We start from the raw sequence: 20707 nt of genomic DNA, 5'->3' as shown, positions 1-20707 counted from the left end.
GGCAGAGGGAGAAGCAGACTTCCTGCTGAGCAGAGAGCCTGACACAGGGCTCAATCCCAGGACCCTGAGATCATGACCTGAGCTGAAGGCAGACGCTTAATGACTGAGCCACTCAGGCGCCCTCCTTTTATAAAATCTTTCATAATTTTCATCTTTACAGTCATATTCCATCCCTTCATCATATCAACCCTTATTTTTGTACATATAAAAGCTTTTCTTACTTTAAAGTTTTGGGACGCACTTTCTTCTAACAGACCAAAATATGCCCAAAATCTAGTGTGTGGTACTGATCTATGTACCAGTCTGATAATATTTGATCATATTCTCTTTTTTTTATCTTTTTCTTTTTCCTTTTTTTTTCTTTTTTCTTTCTTTCCCTTTCTTTTCCCCCGGTTTCAGGTCTCTTCTGGTTTGTTTAGTGTATATTTTCCTGGGGTCGTTGTTACCCTGTTAGCATTTTGCTCTCTCATTTATCTATTCTCCTCTGGACAAAGTGACAGATGGAAAAAATTACCTCAAAAACAAAAGAACAAGAGGCAGTACCGACTGCCAGGGACCTAATCAATACGGACATTAGTAAGATGTCAGAACTAGAGTTCAGAATGACGATTTTAAAGGTACTAGTTGGGCTTGAAAAAGGCACGGAAGATATTAGAGAAACCCTTTCTGGAGAAATAAAAGAACTAAAATGTAACCAAGTCGAAATTAAAAAGGGTATTAATGAGGTGCAATCAAAAATGGAGGCTCTAACTGCTAGGATAAATGAGGCAGGAGAGAGAATTAGTGATATAGAAGACCAAATGATGGAAAATAAAGAAGCTGAGAAAGAGAGAGATAAAAAAACTACTGGATCACGAGGGCAGAATTCAAGAGATAAGTGATACCATAAGACAAAACAATATTAGAATAATTGGAATCCCAGAAGAAGAAGAAAGAGAAAGAGGGGCAGAAGGTATATTGGAGCAAATTATAGCAGAGAACTTCCCTAATTTGGGGAAGGAAACAGGCATCAAAATCCAGGAGGCACAGAGAGCCCCCCTCAAAATCAATAAAAATAGGTCAACACCCCGACATCTAATAGTAAAACTTCCAAGTCTCAGAGACAGAGAGAAAATCCTGAAAGCAGCTCGGGACAAGAGATCTGTAACCTACAATGGTAGAAACATCAGATTGGCAACAAACCAATCCACAGAGAGACCTGGCAGGCCAGAAAGGACTGGCATGATATATTCAGAGCGCTAAATGAGAAAAATATGCAGCCAAGAATACTATATCCAGCTAGGCTATCATTGAAAATAGAAGGAGAGATAAAAAGCTTCCAGGACAAACAAAAACTAAAAGAATTTGCAAACACGAAACAGGCCTACAAGAAATATTGAAAGGGGTCCTCTAAGCAAATAGAGAGCCTAAAAGCAACATAGACCAGAAAGGAACACAGACAATATACAGTAACAGTCACCTTACAGGCAATACAATGGCACTAAATTCATATCTTTCAATAGTTACCCTGAATGTAAATGGGCTAAATGCCCCAATCAAAAGACACAGGCTATCAGATTGGATAAAAAAAAAAAAAAAAGACCCATTGATATGCTGTCAGCAAAAGACTCATTTTAGACCCAAAGACACCTCCAGATTGAAAGTGAGGGGGTGGATGGGGCGCCTGGGTGGCTCAGATGGTTAAGCGTCTGCCTTCGGCTCAGGTCATGATCCCAGGGTCCTGGGATCGAGTCCCACATCGGGCTCCCTGCTCCATGGGAGCCTGCTTCTCCCTCTGCCTCTCTCTCTCTCTCTCTGTCTCTCATGAATAAATAAATAAAAAAAAAATTAAAAAAAAAAAAGAAAGTGAGGGGGTGGAAAATCATTTACATGCTAATGGACACCAAGAGAAAGCTGGGGTGGCAATCCTTATATCAGACAAATTAGATTTTAAACCAAAGACTCTAATAAGAGATGAGGAAGGACACTATATCCTACTTAAAGGGTCTATCCAACAAGAAGATCTAACAATTGTAAATATCTATGCCCCTCAAATGGGAGCAGCCAATTATATAAGCCAATTAATCACAAAAGCAAAGAAACACATCCACAACAATACAATAATAGTGGGGGACTTTAACACCCTCCCTCACTGAAATGGACAGATCGTCTAAGCAAAAGATCAATAAGGAAATAAAGACTTTAAATGACACACTGGACGAAATGGACTTCACAGATATATTCAGAACATTCTATCCCAATGCAACAGAATACACATTCTTCTCTAGTGCCCATGGAACATTCTCCAGAATAGATCACACCCTAGGTCACAAATCAGGTCTCAACAGGTACCAAAAGACTGCGATCATTCCCTGCATATTTTCAGACCACAATTCTTTGAAACTAGAACTCAATCAGAGGGGAAAGTCAGAAAGAACTCAAATATATGGAAGCTAAACAGCATCCTCTTAAAGAATGAATGGGTCAACCAGGAAATTAAAGAAGAATTTAAAAATTCATGGAAACAAATGAAAATGAAAACAGTCAAAATCTTTGGGATGTAGCAAAGGCATTCCTAAGAGGAAAGTATATAGCAATACAAGCCTTCCTCAAGAAACAAGAAAGGTCTCAAATACACAACCTAACCCTACGCCTAAAGGAGCTGGAGAAAGAACAGCAAATAAAGCCTAAACCCAGCAGGAGAAGAGAAATAATAAAGATCAGAGTAGAAATCAATGAAATAGAAACCAAAAGAATAGTAGAACAGATCAATGAAACTAGGAGCTGGTTCTTTGAAAGAATTAATAAGATTGATAAACCCCTGGCCAGACTTAACAAAAAGAAAAGAGAAATGACCCAAATAAATAAAATCGTGAATGAAAGAGGAGAGATCACAACCAACACCAAAGAAATACAAACAATTATAAGAACATATTATGAGAAACTCTATGCCAGCAAATTAGATAACCTGGAAGAAATGGATGCATTCCTAGAGATGTATCAACTACCAAAACTGAACCAGGAAGAAATAGAAAACCTGAACAGACCTATAACCACTAAGGAAATTGAAGCAGTCATCAAAAATCTCCCAAGAAACAAAAGCCCAGGGCCAGATGGCTTCCCAGGGGAATTCTACCAAACATTTCAAGAAGAATTAATACCTATTCTTCAGAAACTGTTTTCCAAAAATAGAAATGGAAGGAAAACTTCCAAACTTGTTTTATGAGGCCACCATTACCTTGATCCCCAAACCAGACAAAGACCCCATCAAAAAGGAGAACTACAGACCAATATTCTTGATGAGCATGGATGCAAAAATTCTCACTGAAATACTAGCCAATAGGATCCAACAGTACATTAAAAGGATTATTTACCAGGACCAAGTGGGATTTATCCCTGGGCTGCAAGGTTGGTTCAACATCTGCAAATCAATCAATGTGATATAATACATTAATAAAAGAAAGAACAAGAACCATATGATCCTCTCAATAGATGCAGAAAAAGCATTTGACAAAGTACAGCATCCTTTCTTGATCAAAACTCTTCAGAGTATAGGCATAGAGGGTACATACCTCAATATCATAAAAGCCATCTATGAAAAACCCACAGCAAATATCCTTTCAATGGGGTAAAACTGAGAGCTTTACCCCTAAGGTCAGGAATATGGCAGGGATGTCCACCATCATCACTGCTATTCAACATAGTACTAGAAGTCCTAGCCACAGCAATCAGACAACAAAAAGAAATAAAAGGCATCTGAATTGGCAAAGAGGAAGTCAAATTCTCACTCTTTGCAGATGATATGATCCTTTATGTGGAAAACCCAAAAGACTCCACCCCAAAACTGCTAGAACTCATACAGGAATTCAGAAAAGTGGCAGGATATAAAATCAATGCACAGAAATCAGTGGCATTCCTATACACTAACAACAAGACAGAAGAAAGAGAAATTAAGGAGTTGATCCCATTTACAATTGCACCCAAAACCATAAGATACCTAGGAATAAATCTAACCAAAGAAGCAAAGAATCTGTACTCTCCATTTTGTACTCAGATCATTTAATGGCTTACATGATATTCTCCAGGGAAACTTGCTTCCTAAATCCATACATTACAGTTGTTTATTGTAAGTAATCCTGAAAGAGAAATATCTTTTCTACTGGTAAGTACTCCTTTCCTAGCCAATATCATAGTCTATTTACTATGAGTCTCATTATTATCAGCATGTTTACAAGTAATTTAGACCAATGCCAGGCATTCTTTTTTGGGGAGCATTCCTTGATCAGGGGAGAGTGGATCACAAGTCAGTTGCTGTAAATACCTTCTTCACAGTCACTATGCCAGGTGCTGATGCTAAAAAGAATATAATCAAACAAAGACAGAATCTTTGTTATTGAGGAGGTCACAGTATTAGTGGAAATAGATAAGAAACATAGTAATCCGAGTAAGTGTTTTTTATTACACTAAAGAAACAGGACTCATTGGTGAAACAGTGAGAAGCCATTCAATGATCATTTAGTCAGATAGTATTAGGAGGTGGACCCATACGGAGATGGAAAATGCGCTCAGAAATTTACTGCCAAAATATAAAAGAAAGCTGATGAGTGTCCTAAAGAAAGAAGAGAGCATGGAAATGAAGAAAAGGGAGATATATAACAATTATCAAGAAAATACTATCTATCACACTTGGCGGAGGGTGAATATCCCAGAGATACCACAGTGGGGGGATAAAAAGAAAGAGAAAAATATAAGAAAAGCAGGAAGCAAAAAAGGAAAGGAACCATGTTATCTGAATTGGTAAATGCCACACGTGTAGGACACAGAGATCTATGAAAGCACTTAACACCAAACACAGTTGGGGGAGCTAGAAAAGGGTCTAACCTTGTGAAGATATTATCTAAATTGAGTCTTGAGTCACATGCAAGAGCTAACCAGAACAAAAAAAGGGGGAAAAGTGTAAAATCATAGGGAATCTGATATTTTTTAATAATTGTATCTTATTTACTTCCAAAAAATATTCATAATGACTATATATTTTATTAACTTCTCAAATTCTTATGATTTAATCAACCTTCAGGATTGAATATTTATAATCATAGAAGATATTCTAAAATGATGTATCAGCCTTTGTAGATTCTACTAGAAATTCTAAAATTTGTTTATAAAATGCCTCTTTTTTTATTGCACAGTTGTAAGCAGTTGATTAATGTTAGCTATTTTTATTTATTTTTAATTATGAAATATTAACAATGTTGGAACACTATTACTACTTCAAAAGACAATCACTCATTTAGACAGAAAATTTTGTGTTAAAAAAGCAGTCACATGGCTTATACCCATGAAGGATTAATTGCTACACCAATTGCCTTCCCACCATTTATAACTAGAAAATGGGACAAAATATACGGGAAAAAAAATCCTTTCAGACAGTAATCCCTGAGAAAAGGAAAAGTAAGCTCTATGGTTTTTCCAGTTTATTTCCTAGAGGCAGTTTGAGGCTTCAGTAAATGGAGGGGCCATCCAAACAGGTTGAAAAGAACAAGATTGGAGATTGGGAGGCTGACATGGTTAGAATTTGTTTGGCAGAGTTTAGAAGAGAAGAGGATAGAAGGGGTTTTCCAGAAATCTATACAGAGCTCTCCTTGAGTGTTTGGCTGAGTATTTACTCAATACATGAACAAGAAAAACCTACCTGAGGCCAGGAAAGAATTACTGGAAAGCAGTATGGAAAACAATGCTCATACCTCTTGCTGTTGTGCTCTTCACTAAAATATCTCCACTTGGACAATGCTTTTCTTTAACTTCTCAAGTTCAATACATGGAGCATTGGATAAAATCCTCAGGAGAGTTATGTCTTTGCAGTGGGGTTAAATTAATCCTAGACTAACTCCTGCTCTAAATGCTATAAGGAAGTTTGAAAAAAATCCATATGTTTGACATAACTAAGTGCCAGAACAAAATTCAGCACTCTGAAAAGGAACACAACAAAATCCAGCATCCAACCAGGTAAAATGCATAATGTTCGGCATCAATAAAAAATGATCAAATATACAAAAAAGGAGAAAAATATTACCCATAATCAGGAGATAAAATAAACAGAAACAGATCCCTAGAAAGATGATAGAATAAAAATAAACAGGAAGAGAAATTCTGAACTACAAGTCATGGTTAAAAGTGGGATAGATTGGGCTGTCTGGGTGGCTCAGTCTTTAAGCATCTGCCTTCAGCTCATGTCATGATCCCAGGATCCTGGGATCGAGCCCCGCGTTGGGCTCCCTGCTCTGCAGGAAGCCTGCTTCTCTGTCTCCACTCCCCCTCCTATCTGGCTGTGTCTCTCTGTCAAATAAATAAATAAAAGTCTTAGAAAAACAGTGGGATAGACTTTCTGTACAGGGAAAGCAACCTCCAAGCCATGAACACATCCAACAATAAAAGTTGAAAATCTCAGTCTCAGCAGACACAATCAATAACCATTCAGTGTTACCACTAAATACTGCTGACCAGGACAACCTCTAAGGAGGCCAGATTTAAAATTAAGAGAAAAAATAATTGATCTGAGAAATCATATATGTATCTAACAACAGATCACCAAAATACACAAAACCAACCCCGGCAAAATTTAAGTAAGAAGTAGACCTTTCAAAAATAGTAGAGGGGTGCCTAGGGGGCTCAGTTGGTTAAGCATCTGACTCCTGATTTCAGCTCAGGTCATAATCTCATGGTTGTAAGATTGAGCCTCACATTGGGCTTCATGCTGGGCATGGAACCTGCTTAAGATTCTCTCTCCCTCTTCCTCTGCCCCTCCCTGCCTCTAAAAAAAATAGTAGTTAGATATTGAAAAAGAGAATAAATTAAGAAGGATTAAAATACATAACATAATTTAAAAAAAAAGAAAAAGAAATGCACTGAAGTTTGGTTTCAGTTTTGGTATTCAGCCTAAATCTGATGTCTGTACATAAACCTGACACGTGTAAACTGAAATGCAGACATGCAGTTAAGCAGACAACTCTTACATAAGTTGGTCCCCAAAGTGCATTAACAATGCTTTAAGCTCTCCTCTGCTTTCCTGAGTCTCCCACAGCTAATCCTGCACCATGTCTGAGTCTGAATAGCGAATCTGACAGAAGAAATATTTATGGAATGGGAAATCAGACACTGAAAGTGCCAGGCCAATTGCCACAGATATAGAACAAATATGGCTAAGTTTCTGAGTGAATTAGGAATCACAGACATACGCTGTTTGGCTCTCACTCTTCAGCTGTGTGAGGGAACAATGGTAGTGCAGGGCGATGCAGGTGATCTACTGCCCTCAGCAGACAGAAAGATGAAGACACTCATTGTTCATCAGTCAAGGCCCTGGAGCTGCTGTGTCTGCACTTTTACAATCTGTTCAGACCAGATGGGGAGTTGCCCTTGGATGGCCTGTGGTCCCTTTGAATTGTGGAAAGGGTAACAGTGTTTACACCAGACTGGCAGGACCAGGGAGTACCACCAAGGAAGACTTACCTGCAGCAAGTCAAGGCAGATGCTACACTGTCTGGGTTCTTCATGATGTTCCCAGTGCATAGCATGATCTGGGAGACAGGGGCAAGAAACAGACATGGCATGAACAAGTGCCCTAGCCACCCTTGGATTGTTGTATACATTACTGCTTGCCCATATGCCCTGGATTGAGAGAAAGCCTCGCAAAGCTGTGATGGGCTGGATGACTGGGATTCATCAAGCAGGTCCATGAGTCCTGGTTCTTTCAGTGGGAGAACTGGCAGCTGGGCATGTGTTTTCAGAGCTTCCAAATGACTGGTACTCGAGCCTTCCATTTAAAGTCATTTGAGATCCACACTGCAATGGCGCAGCCTCTCAATCCTTCTTCAGAGCACATGGAGTGTTTATCCTCAGTGATTGTAAGTAACAAAGACCACACAGCATTCGTGGGCAGGTACTTCAAGTATTCAACATCCCCAGCCTAGAAATTCCTTGTGTCTGATCTAGTTTCTGCCACCTGGTCTGTCCACAATAGAGATGACTACATGAGGGTGTGGCCAAAATTAACAAGCTCTGGGAATGAATTGCAGAGAAGCAACCACTTTGTTGTTTCATTTCTTCCCACCCACCAGTGCCCAAATAGCGATTTTGCTGAGAAGAATGCCTCCATCATCACAGACATGTCCAAGATCTGTCCACAAATGTTTGAGTATGCACTGTCCCAGCCTGGTTCTGTGGTGGGTCACAATGAAGTGAGGAAAGTGATCTCTGTCTCAAGGACAATATGCTAGAACGTCGAAACTAAAAAAAAAAATAGATAAACAGCATTTAAAATTTTTTTTTAATTTAAAATCAGAAATCAAAATAAAATCCAATTTGGAAAATTCACAAATATGTGTAAATTAAACAGCTAACTCCTGAATAACCAAGGGGGCAAAGAAAAATCACAAGGAAATTAGAAAATGCTTTTAGGTGAATAAAAATTAGAACATAACATACCAAAATTCATGGGGTGAAGCTAAAACAGTACTTGGAGGAAAATTTATGATGGTAAATGTCCATATTAGAAAAGAAAGATCTGAAATAGGTAACTTAAGATTTTACTTCAAGAAACTAAAAAAAGCAAATGAAGCCCAAAGCAAGCAGAAGGAAGATAAAAATTATAGTGAGAATAAATAAAACAGAATATTTTTTTTAGTGATAGAGAAAATCAACAAAACCAAAAGTTGGCTCAGTCAGTTTGGCATCCAACTCTTGATTTCAGCTCAGGTCACAATCTCAGGGTCATGAGATCAAGCCCCATGAGGGGCTCTGCACTCAGAAGGGAGTCTGCTTCTCTATCTCTCTCTCTCAAAGAAATAAATAAATCTTTTTAAAAAACATTGTAAGGGAATACTATTTAAAAAGCCATGTCAAAAACTTAGATAACTTAAAGTGAACAAATTATAGAAAGAAACAAACTACCGAAACTGACTCAAAAATAAACAGAAAATCTGAATAGGCCTATAACAAGTAAAGAAATACAATTAGTAATACTAATAATAAACACAAAGAAAATCTCAGATCTAGATGGTTTCACTGGTGCATTCTACCAAACATTTAAAAATTTAGTGCCCATTTTTCACAACCTCTTCTCAAATAACGGAAGAAAAGGTAACAGTTCCCAACTCTTTCTATAAGGCTAATATTACTCTGTCACCAAAATCAAAGACATTATAAGAGAAGAAAACTACAAACTAATACTATGTATGAATATAGATGAAAAATTCTCAGCAAAACACTAGCAAACTATATCCAGCAGCATATAAAGGATTATAAATAATGAAGTGGAATTTATTCAAAAAATACAAAGTTGGTTTAGCATCTAAAAATCAGTTAATACAATACATGACATTCATTAAATAAAGGGAAAAAAACTACATCATCTCATTAAGCACAGAAAAAGCACCTTACAAAATCCACCGCTCTTTCATGACAAAAACACTTAAGAGACTGGAAATACAAGGCTTCCTCAATCAAATAAAGAGCATCTATGAAAAAAGCACAGCTAACATAATACTTAATGATGAAAGATTAAATGCTTTTCCCCAAACCCAGGACAAAACAAAAATGTCTACTCTCATCACTTATATTTAACATTGTACTGGGGATTCTAAGCAGAGAAATTAGGCAAGAAAAGGAAATAAAAGTCATATAGAATAGAAAGGAAGACAGATTAGAAAGGAAGACATAAATTTATCTCTATTCATAGATATATGGTGTTATATATTTTAAAAACCCAAGAAACCCACCAAAAAACTATTAGAATAAATAAGTTTAGTAAGTTTTCAGCATATAAAATCAATACACAAAAATCAATTGTATTTCTATAGTTTCTAGCAATTAATAATTCAAAACTGAAATTATAAAAACAATTTGTGTCAATACCATCAAAAAGAATAAAATATTCAGGAAGAAAGTACTTGCAAAATATAAACATCAAATTTAGCACTTTATCCAGAAAATATAAAGAGCATTTACAACTCAACACTAGGAATAACCACCTGACATTTAATAAAAAAATGGATAATTGATTTGAACAAACATTTCACCAAAGGAAGCATACAAATGGCAAATTTGTCATTAAGGAAACATCACTAATCATTAGGGTAGTGCAATCTAAAACCACAATGAAAAACCGCTAGATACCCACTAAAATAGCTAAAATTTTTTTTTCACTGCCCAAATGGCCTTTATTTTTTAAATTTAAATTCAATTAATTAACATATAGTGTATTATTAGTTTCAGAGGTAGAGTTCAGTGATTCATCAGTCTTATATAACACCCAGTGCTCATTACATCACATGCCCTCCTTAATGTCCATCACGTAGTTATCCCATCCCCCCCCAACCCCCTCCCCTCCAGGAACCCTCTGTTTGTTTCCTATGATTAAGAGTCTCTTATATTGGGTACCCAAGTGATGGGTATTACACTACATCAAAAACGATGTGTTGACTAACTGAACATAATTTTAAAAAGGAAAAAAAAAAGAACAAATGGCGAGACACAACTTTGGAGATGAAAGCTATACAAAAAAAAAAGAGTCTCTTATGGTTTGTCTCTCTCTCTGATTTTGTCTTGTTTTATAAAATAGCTAAAATTTAAATGAATGCAATGCCAAGTGTTGACTAGGACATGGAGCAACTTAAACTCACATACATTGCTCATAGGAAAACAAATCGTACAGTTTAGAAAACAATTTGGCCATTTATTATAAAGTTGAACATACAATTACCATACATAATTACCATACATTCCAGCAATCCCCATCCTAGATATTTATCCAAGCAAAAATAAAAACATATGTTGACATAAAGATAGCCTAGTTTTCTATCATCTGGCTAATGGATAAACAAATTGTGGCATATCTATCAATGGAATACTATTCAGCAATTCAAAGAACAAACAACATGGATTAAGCTTAAAATCCATTAATTCAAATGAAAGAAGCCAGATTGAAAAAAATTACCTATTGTTTGATTCCATTTGTATGAAACAATAGAAAGGGTAAAACTATAGTGACAGAGAGTAGAGATCAGTAGTCAGAAGCTAAAAGTAGAGGGAAAGCATTAACCACAGAGGGATATGTGGGAAATATGGGGAAAATAAAAATGTTTTATATCATGATTTCAGTGGTAATTATACAAACGTATATATTTATGAAAACTTAATAAACTGCACCTTAAAATCGGTGAATTTAATTTTACTAAAGTATACTTCAATAAAGATGCTTTGTTAAATGAAAATAAGCATATTATCTTAGAGGCATACCTTACATAAAAATCAAAGAAAAATATTAATTCAAGGCTAGAAATGATATTTAAATCTTAGTGTGGAATAATCTTAGTAATGGGTGATGTATAAAATTTATTTCCACCAGACTGTAATGTCCATGTCTGATTAACTATCAAATAATTTTATATTTATTTTTTCAAATTATAATTACTTGATTTGTTCCCCAATGTATCATCAAATAATATATGCACCCCTTCCTTTCTTCACAAAATAGATTAGTAAGAATTTAAAAAGAAATTGAGACTAGTGTTTATTTGCTCTTCATTCCTAGATATCAGTGGAAGACATAAAAATTAGAAATCTCAAATTCAATATGAACACTAATATTTCCTTTGTGAATGTCATAATATATTCTTACTTTTACTTGTCCTTTATAAAAGTATACTGAAATTCCCTTAATAAAGGAATTGGTCTCTTTTTTTTTGTATTTATATTTTTCTGGTTTTATTGAGATATAATTGACATACAACATTGTATTAGTTTAAGGCATGCAATATAATGATTTGATATATGTATATATCGTGAAATGATAGCCGCAATAAGTTTTTGTTTACATCCATCACCTCACATGGTTACATTTTTTGTGTGTGTGATTAGAACTTTTAAGATTTATTCTTGTAGCAACTTTCAAATATACAGTACAGTATTGTTAACTATAGTCACCATGCTGTGCATTAGATTCCCAGAACTTATTTATCTTAAAACTGGAAATTTGAATTGGAATTGGTCTCCTTAAGCATTATTCACTTTTCAACTCTCTTCTTTTTTATAAATACTTACCATCTCCAAGTATGCACATAAATACACCACGTACGCATTCAGTTAAAAGTCTATATTTATCTTCAGAAGGAAATTTTATAGGTTTGAACCATTGATTTTGAAGCCTGAATAATTACCTGGAAGCCTGAAATAATTTCAAAATAGAATTGTTAAGGTTTCAAGAAGAATCTCAACTGAATACCCTGCAAAATAAAATGTGTTTTTCTGTTAATTAACAACTTAATAAATAACCTATGATCTTTTCTCAAGTGAAAACTTATTGTTCCAGGAATTTCACCTCCACCTAGTCAAAAAGAAGCATTTTTCCTTTTCTAAGTAATTAATTGCTCTCAAGATACGGTGGCCCCATATTTTCAGTATTTGGGTATAAAAGCAGCTGATAATTGGTGTGTGAATATTCTGAGTAGATGAGATCTAAACAGATTACCAAGTAGGTGAAACAGGCATCATGTATGATTTAAGGACCCCTAAGTTTTATGTTCTCCATGGCTTAAAATATCTCCATTCTAAAAATTTCACTACATTGTCAATACAACCGTTCTTAACAAATAATCATTTACCATTACATTTTTTGGAAAATTGAAGTCACCTTTGAAATGCATTCTCAAAATAAAATTGTATCTGTATATAGTTGAAAAACAAGCTATTGAATGAGGGAATTCAGGAGTAATAAACTCATGACCCAAACTTTTGCATTTTGGCTTCTTTCTTAATTAGTCTATCAATCTATTTCTCAATAATAATACTTACCAACATTTATCTCCATGCTCCTTTCAAAAGCTTCCCTTCTTGGGCGCCTGGGTGGCTCAGTTGATTAAGCGACTGCCTTCGGCTCAGGTCATGATCCTGGAGTCCCGGGATCGAGTCCCACATCGGGCTCCCTGCTCAGCAGGGGGTCTGCTTCTCCCTCTGCCCTCTTCCCTCTCATGCTCTCTGTCTCTCATTCTCTCTCTCTCAAATAAATAAATAAAATCTTTAAAAAATAAATAAATAAATAAAAATTAAAAAAAGCTTCCCTTCTCTAGCTTAAAAAGTCCACAGCATTTAAAACTGTAGTCCAACTCTTCTTTTATAAAACCATCTCCTCCTAGAGTATTCAGTATTTCCTATGTTTTTTCTGTCTCTAAACATAACTTTTGTCTCCTCTCCTACCTGTTTCCTAATCCTTTTGCTGCTGAAAAATAGGCATTGCTCAGTTTTTCCACAGCTTTCTCCCGCTCTCTCAATTGTCTGTCTAGTTTAGCCTGGCCATATCGACCTTGTGACTCATATAATGCGAATGGCTAAAAAATGTATAGTTCCCAACATAACTACTCTTTCCAATTATATTGGGATACTCCCAACCACCTGTAGGACATTAATATCTATCCACAAGTACCACACGTATTTCTGAATCTTCATGAAAAAAAAAGTCAATTAGTAATTTCTCTTTCTCATGCCAGTCCCTGGTCCTAACTTTCTCTTTTCTTCAATAATACCAAAATTTTTGCCAATATCCACACTCAGAATCATATTCTTTTCTTTCTTCCTCCCAATCTGTCACTAAGTCCCACAGAAATCTTGTTGACATTGCACCTCTCTTTATTTCTAGTATTATCTTTCTCTTTTAGGTTCTTACCTGAGCTATGATATTAACTCTCTGGTTTATTTTTCCACATTCATTTTTTTTTATTATGTTATGTTAATCACCATACATTACATCATTAGTTTTTGATGTAGTGTTCCATGATTCATTGTTTGCGTATAACACCCAGTGCTCCATGCAAAATGTGCCCTCTTTAATACCCATCACCAGGCTAACCCATCCCCCCACCCCCATCCCCTCTAGAACCCTCAGTTTGTTTTTGAGAGTCCATAGTCTCTCACGGTTCATCTCCCCCTCTGATTTCCCCCCCTTCATTCTTCCCCTCCTGCTATCTTCTTTTTTCAGCTTCTCTCTATATTTTAATAAAAATAGTACATGAACACAAGATTAAATCTCTACTTGTGATATTTACCTTATCAAAAAATTTAAATGACTTCCCTTTTTAATGAATAAAGTACAAATTCTTATGGGACACTTGGGGATATTCAGATGTGTTCTAATCTATGTTGTTACCTCCTCTCTCTCTACTCTCCCACCTTCATTAAAACCAACCTGGCTTGCTAACGAATCTTTGTGCATATGTTCTATCTTCCAATCCCCCCATTTCATTGCAAATATGGATTTCTTTTATCCAGAATAATTCCTCCCATTTCCTCTAGTTGAAATCCTATCCATCTCTAAGGATTCACTTTAAATGTGATTTTCCTCATGGACTTTCCTTTATTCTCTAACCAAAAAGGATCTTTCTCAACATAAACAACACATTTTTCACAGACATTTACATCAGTGTTTTCTGCCTGGAGTATTTCTGTACCTTATCTTTACCATGAACTTATATATAACCTTTTGAAGGGGAATACTGGGTCTTATTTGTGCATCCCCTAAAATTATGGTTACAATATATATGGTCAATAAATAAACTCTTTAGATAAAGCACGAAGGGAAGGAGAGGCCAGAAATATCTGTGAAAATTTGCAATCAATACAAATGACAAGAATTACTGATATAATAGCAATAGATCATATTATCTAATATGTTGTTGGCACCATTAAACACATTTTAACATAATTTGAAATGACTGACTATGGTAGACTAGATGTTGTCCTATCTTTCTTGTGGGTCTGATATTTTATTATTCTATGAAATACCAGCAGTACCATTTGGTAAACAAAGAGAAAAATACACATAACATTAGGTTCTCCCTTCCTTTCAAATTCATCAACAGAAAATTCCCATTAAGTGCATTTTGTGGACAATTCACAAGCACAGAAAGTTAATTTCTAGGTCCTAAATGAACCAACCAGAAAAATTTACACAGACCATGATAAGAATTCCAGGTTGCTCCTTATTCTAGTTTTACTCATAGAAATGATGAGAGGAAAAAAAAGGCACAAGAGCCAGACTGAGTCCATAGAATAGGAGAACTGTAGTGCCTCACGGGAAGCAATAGAGCAAGTTAGTTAAATTTAAGTGCTCTGAAGTTGGACTGGCTGGTTTTGAATCTGTAATTCAATATTACCTGGCTTCAGGACCCTCGTCAAGTTATTTAGTTTTTCCAAGCCTCAATTCTGTAAAATAGGGTATAACATAACTCATGGAGATGATGGGAAATTAAATGAGTTGATGAGAAAATTAAATGTTTTAAGGCCTTAGCATACTGCCAAGCATATAATATGTCTTCAAAATTCTTACCTATTATTTTTGCTAGTTTCTTTCCTTCTTGTTCTAATTTAACTTTTTTACTTTTTATAATTGCCAACATAATCCATATTGTAAAAAAAATTTAAAGATGTGAAAAATAAGAAAAGAAACATCTCTGAAATTTTAACCAATCTTGAGAAAATCATGTTAAAATTTTGGCATTTATCATTTTCTTTTGTATTTTGTATTTTGTATTTTATTTTGTCTGTGCCTTTGAAAAAGAAATCTAAGTATCTTTGATACTAAATCTAAGTATCTAAGTATCTTTGATAACAAAGCTTAACTCACCCTACAGTCCAGATGTTCAGGGGAAATGTAAACTTACTTACGTTATATGGTGAGTCTGGTCTTCCTCTCCTATCTCCAACAACTGACTTGCAGGAATAAAACAACTAATGATGTCCAATCTGATGTACAGCTTAGTCCCATTCCATAATTTAAATAGGTTTGCCTTCAGGTTTGGTGATTTTGAGCATCTCTCCATACATTTGTTCTGTGCTCAGACTCTGCTAGGGAAAAATAATGCTCATTTAGTCAGTCATATTTCTCAGTCTTAGGTTCTCCAAGCCCAACTTATATACAAGATAGTACTTGGTTACAAGGATGGGGAGGCAGAAAGATATGACTTTTGTAGCTTCATAGTGTAGACTTAAGGTTATCTGGTTTCTATCTCCTCTGGCTTCCTGTCATGTCAAGTGTTCCTTGTCCAGTCAGATGCTGCTTCCTCTGCTGGGATTTGTGGATAACATCTGTGGCTGGTGAGATTCTAATCAGTTCCTAGAACTTGGATAATTCTCGGAGATCATTAGTATCAATTTCAGCATCTCAGTATCCCCATTTCTCTTAGTTTTTAAAAGCTACATATTTATATTATTTTGTAGATGTTGCCATTTGTTTTATTTCTAACTGATGCCGGTTTGAATATAGAAAAGGTAATGGTGTTTTTTAAATACTGATTTAAAATCTAAGTAAACCCCATTATTATTTATAACAGCTTTATTTTTAGTTGTTTATCTTGGCTTTCCCCAAGATTGGCGGTATAGCTTTTATTGAGGTGAGTATCCAATGGATAGGTCTCCTGCTGCATTTTGTATTCCAGAGCAGAACACAGAGATCTAGCAGAGCTGGACCTAAGATTCTGAGAAGGGGAACACAGACCTTGAGTTGTAACTGCATGCTTCAAAAAACCACCAGATTCTCTAAGGGTGGGAGAACACCACAGTTCAAGTATTTTCATTCATTGTAGTTGACAATGAAGCACAGACCCTGTGGCCACCACCTCAGATCCATAGAATTCTCTCGTAATGCAGGCTTTCAAGGAATGGGTTTTAGTTTAATTCTCACCTCTCCCATAATCTTCTTCTTCTTCTTCTTCTTCTTCTTCTTTTTTTTTAGGCTAAGCAAAAGACATGCCCTTAGCGCTTTATTAATATATTAAAGGAAGACAACCCATCTTATTATCAAGAGAAACTGTGATCCATGTAGTGTCTGATAGAGAAAACATTGATTTTGATACATTATCTTCTTTTATTCAAATACCAGTCTGATCACACATGGTCCAAGAACACTCAGATAATAAGCCACATATAAACAGATGTTAAAGATTGGTCTTCAAACATTATAGCCAATGATGCCACGCTTGCCTATGATCTCACCGACATAAAACCATATCTACACCTCAGTGGCCACCAAACCATTCAGCAGAGCTTCCTTAACTGTGAGCTGTTTGAAGCTACCAGTTTGAGCACTCTTGACTATTTTTTTTCAAGCTCTGAATAGCTGTAGGGATCTCAGCAGGGGTTGGAGGAACCAGCTCAACCTTGGCATAGTGCCAAAATGTGGCCAGTCCAGGCTTTGAGTAAGTCACAGCAGCGCCCACCAGCTCTGGGGCCTTCTTCACGAGGTTACGGACAAACTGGGCCATGGTTCCAAGCTGGAAGGTCTCCCATAGTCTTCTAAAATAAAACCTTGTGCTCTCTCCTTTTAAACATTTTTGTCTCTTATTTTCTTGCTTTGCTTAATGCACTGACTAGCATCTGAAAGAAAATATGAAAAATAATGTTAATAGGACAATCATTTTTCCTAACAATGTTTCATCACTGAACACTTAAGAATCATACATATGAATATAATTGCTCTCCCTGTATATGTATATATATGTGTATTTATGAATCATCTTGCATATTTTCACAAAATCTGAATTTATCTGATTGTTTTATCTTGGTGTTATTTAACATTATCATTTCCTCCTCCTCCTCCTCCCCCTCCTTCTCCCCTCCTCCTCCCCCTCCTCCTCCTCCTCCTCCTCTTCTTCTTCTTCTTCTTCTTCTTCTTCTTCTTCTTCTTCTTCTAGAATGAGTGCAGACGAGGGGCATGGGAAGAACAGAGGGAGAGGGAGAGAAAGAATCTTAAGCAGGCTTCACACCCAGCAAGAGCTCAATCTCAAGACATTGACATCATGACCTGAGCCAAAATCAAGAGTCGGAGGCTTAACCAACTAAGCCACCCAGGTGTCCCACTCCATTACCACTTCTGTTTCTCATAAACAGGAAGGTAGAGTTAGGGGCTTCCAACAAAGAATTCCAAAGTTTTGTTTGAAGTTCGTCAGGTTTCTCCAAAACAGTTTATATTGTTTAGAGTGTTTGCTTATTATAATGTATGTATAAAGTTTTATCTAGACAAAGATGGAATTTCGTCAAAAACTTTTCCTACCTATCAAAATAATTATATGAATTTTATCCTTTAATTTAAATGTAGTGAATTATACTAATAAATTTTATCATGTTAAACCATATTTGCAGTCCTTGGGATAAACCTTACTACAGTTATATTGAGCAATTTTTAACATATAGTTTTATTCTGTGTATTTTTTTTTTTTTAGATTTTATTTATTTGACAGAGAGAGACACAGCGAGAGAGGGAACACAAGCAGGGGGAGTGAGAGAGGGAGAAACAGGCTTCCAGAACGTGGAGCAGAGAGCCCGATGCGGGGCTCAATCCCAGGACTCCGGGATCATGACCCAAGCCGAAGGCAAACGCCTAATGACTGAGTCACCCAGGCGCCCCTATTCTGTGTATTTTTAAATATTGGTCTTTAGTGTTGTGTTATATTTCTTCAATGTTGGTATCTTAGCCATATGGCTTTATAACAAGAAATAGAAAGCAGAATTTTTTTCTTTTTTTCTGGAATAATTCACTTGACATGAAAATCAGATGTTCCATGATTGGATTGATAATGTTCAATTAGGCAATCATCTCAACCTAATGATTTTTTAAGTACAGATCTTTTAATTCTCACAAAACATTGTGAGTTTTTACCTCTTGTTATTTGTATTCTTGTGTTTTGTATTTCCTTCCCTTCTCAGGTTTATTTTAGATGTTTAATTTTAAAACAATAAAACATGTATCTGAGGTGTCAATTTATTAACATGTAGTTGGGTGAAACAGTGAAATATTAAAATTCTTGATATCATTAATATGTATTTTTATTTTCTCCTATCTAATGTTCTTATGTTTGTGATGCATTTTATTCTGTTTCCTTGAATGGGCAAGTGAGTGGTTCAATTTTTTTTTTTCCCCTAGGAATAAGCTGTTGGCAACTCTACCATTTTTCTGTTCCCTAATTCATTTATTTATGTTTTCATTTTCATTAATTTTTCCTATGTTCCTTGGGTCCACTGTGCTGTTTTTCATAACTTTTGGATTTTATTATTTTCATTATTTTTGTTTGCACTAAAGGTATTTGAGGCCATGTTATTATTTTATAAATACTCTGCAATTTTTTTTTAAGTTCTTCTTGCCCCAAGAGTTCTTTAGAAAAGAATGGTATTAAAATGTCAAATGCTTTGAGGTTTTTGTCTCAAATAAATTTGACATTTATTTTTTACTTTATTAGACTGTGGTTTCAGATTATGATCTGAAGTATTTTTCCCCTTTGGAATTTTTTTTTTGGCTAATATGAGATTATGTTTTTTGGGGGGTTTTCTTTGTTTTGTTTTATTTTTCTAAAATGCTCCAGGGGCCATTTAAAAAGAAGATTGATTCTACCTTTGCAGGTTATAGCTTTTAGTACATACATTTATTTATTTGACTAGAATATATCAATGTTTTATAATATTGTTTAGATTTTTATGTAGGAACAACTTTTATATACATGATATTTCAAGGACAGAAAAACTATCTCTTAAGTTCTCTCTCTCCTGTTGCTCTTCCATCTGTTTCTCATTTCAGTTCCTGTAATATTTTCTTCAGGTATTCTGATGTTAATATACCAATTTACAGTTGGTACATAAAAGCTCATTAAGAACTCAGTTCATAATTTTAAAAGGATCATGTTCTCATTTAGTAAATATTTTCCAAAATTGTATTTTGATATTAAACATTCTTTCTTCTTTTTTATTTTTGCTGACTAGATCCTTCTCCATTATTTCAACTTTTCTGAGTTATTTCACACATTTTATTAACATGGGTTAGAATTTAATTATGAGCCCATTTAATGTATTAATTTCTTTCAGTAGCCTTTTTTTGTTATACTGTTTTCATCACCCACAGGAGTAGGAACTGCTTTTAATACTTTTAGAGGCAATGTTTATACATTAAAGTAAGATGGGTACCTATGTATCAATGTACCATTTTCAGAAACTCTGTCCAGAGAGGCTACCCTCTGTGAGAGATCTAGAAGCTAAAGTGAACACACCATCTCCTTTTTTCACCCTGAACTTCCACCCAGCTCTTTCGGTTGTATTTGAGATTTCATCCCAGTCTGTTATTTTCAAATCATAAGTGACTTAAGATGTATGTCAAGAATTGCCCCTTTCATAACAGTTATTAGCCATATCTACATAATTTATATTATTTATGTCTTTAAAAAATTGTGCTTGCCTCTGGTGTTTTGTTTTTTGGGTTTTTTTTAAGATTTTATTTATTTATTTGACAGAGAGAGAGAGAGCACAAGCAGGGGGAGCAGCAGGCAGAGGGAGGAGCAGGCTTCCCGCTGAGCAGGGAGCCCGATGCGGGGCTCGATCCCAGGACCCTGGGATCATGACCTGAGCCGAAGGCAGACACTTGACGACTGAGCCACCCAGGTGCCCCCCTCTGGTGTTTTATATGTCAGCATTCCTATTCATGAGTTATATGGGTTTTTTTTTTTTTTGACTATGTAATATAGTCACATATTTCACAATTCAAAAAATATAAAGGGGCCTATAGAAAAAGTCTGACCTTTGCCTGTGTCCCCAACACTCCTCCAGGCAGATTGCATCTTCACAGATAACTAATGGGATGGATTTGTGAGTGTGTATATTTCCAAAGACAGGATATCGAGAGATGACAGCCTTCCACTTATTG

At 35.6% G+C, this 20707-nt stretch overlaps 1 pseudogene; it reads right to left on the bottom strand.

Annotated features, from left to right (window-relative positions):
* Positions 1-16972: 16972 nt before the first annotated feature.
* On the bottom strand, positions 16973-17285 carry LOC110585894 (annotated as a pseudogene).
* Between the last annotated feature and the right edge of the window lie 3422 nt (positions 17286-20707).

The sequence above is a fragment of the Neomonachus schauinslandi genome, chromosome 3 (assembly GCF_002201575.2).
Source record: "Neomonachus schauinslandi chromosome 3, ASM220157v2, whole genome shotgun sequence".
In the NCBI taxonomy this organism is placed as follows: domain Eukaryota; kingdom Metazoa; phylum Chordata; class Mammalia; order Carnivora; family Phocidae; genus Neomonachus; species Neomonachus schauinslandi.
This window is presented reverse-complemented; position numbering and strand designations above follow the sequence as displayed.